The sequence below is a fragment of the Ctenocephalides felis genome, unplaced genomic scaffold, assembly GCF_003426905.1.
Source record: "Ctenocephalides felis isolate EL2017-DRISC unplaced genomic scaffold, ASM342690v1 CF-g0.4_SCAFFOLD_03704, whole genome shotgun sequence".
NCBI classification, from domain to species: Eukaryota; Metazoa; Arthropoda; class Insecta; order Siphonaptera; family Pulicidae; genus Ctenocephalides; species Ctenocephalides felis.
Genome location: NW_020539858.1, coordinates 28,353 through 30,048, shown reverse-complemented (window position 1 = coordinate 30,048; position 1,696 = coordinate 28,353).

The following is a 1,696-nucleotide window of genomic DNA, read 5'->3' as shown; positions in this document are numbered from 1 at the left end:
ATTTACTTCTGTACGCAGCAAACCGTTACGCGCATGTAACTTGACAACCAAGTGAAATGACAGCTGACACTTTAGATAAGCGGTGTTGCTAGTGAATAAAGTATAGTGCTGTGGTAGAAAACAAAAAATATCTATGACAGTTTTGGAGAAATGAGGGGGTCCCAAACCTCCCGACTGCCCAATGCTCCCCTACTCCCGCCGTTTACCCGCGCTTGCTTGAATTTCTTCACGTTGACATTCAGAGCACTGGGCAGAAATCACATTGCGTCAACACCCGCTAGGGCCATCGCAATGCTTTGTTTTAATTAGACAAATTTAGAATTAAAAATTAGTTTTCACTTTGTCAATTTTTATTGAAAATTCATGATCGGCTGTCAAGATTATTAATGGATTTTTATTTTGATTAATTTTATTTTATTACATCATGCTACGTTGTCATTTGGTTTCTATAACCATACGGCTGTTTCTGGAACCTCTTTCTCTAGTTCTTATTCATTTTTATCTCCGACAAATTATTTATTGCATTTATAAACATTAATAATATTTTTGTCTTATTATCTCCGGTAATTAAAAATATCAAATGCATTTCACAATGGATTATTTTAAACTTTTTAAAGAATTTGCTTTTTATAACATTAGAGAAGTTTGTAAAATCATAGTATCATTGAAGTTGTAATATCATAATTGATAAATCAATTATTATTGCTGGAATTATTATAAAGAAATGGCTTGGCGGGAAACTGGTGTCAAAATAGATCACTGTTTTAACCCGCACTTGACAATCTTAGGGGTACTGTAAAACTCTTTGCTGATGTTTTTTGTCCCCCATCTTCTAACTGAAAAGATACCTAAATGCATCAGAATATTGTACTTTGTTAATCTTCCGAAGTTTATTTGGATAGCTTGGATTACAACATCGCATAGTCGTAGGACCGAAAAATTTAGTTTTTCTTTTTTCCCTTTTGCAGTAAATTTATTTACCTGGTCTTTTATTAATATTTTTTGCATTAGGGCGCGAATTGTGGCCTTATCATTATACTGATTTTCAGGGGCCAGCTCATGTATCAAGCCTGATGCGAAGTTTTCCTCTTTTAAATTTTCTTCCAATTCATCTATTCGTTTCATATTCTTTAACGGAAATGTAATGACTTGGTTTCGCTCGTCTTCATCTGAAATCACTAACGATTGCAGCTTATCCTCAAGGGCAGAGGTAGTTAGTTTTTTTTAAGATTTATTATTACATTTAATATAAAAAAAAATATATACAATCTATAAATTTTCAACATGAATATCATCTATCTTCATTTGAAGATAACAAAACAATTATTTAAACTATTCACTTAACTATTACTTTAATCTAAATAATATTTATCATGTGGCAAAAATATCACAAAAACCACAAACAATATATTTAAGGACAATACAACACTAACAAAAACATAAATGTGGTGGAAAACTTTTGAAAACCTAAAACTGTAATATTTATTTTCACTAAAGATCTTTTATAAAACTAGGTAGAACATAGTTAGAATACCAGAACATATCTTTTGTCACAGAACCTATCACATTAATTGTTGTGTTATTATTCACTAAACATTTTGAAAAAAAGAATTTTGAGATTTTATTTATTAATTCCATAATTTCCGGAACTTTTATTGCCTCATGTAGTATTTTGTTTGATATATAGTGTAGATTT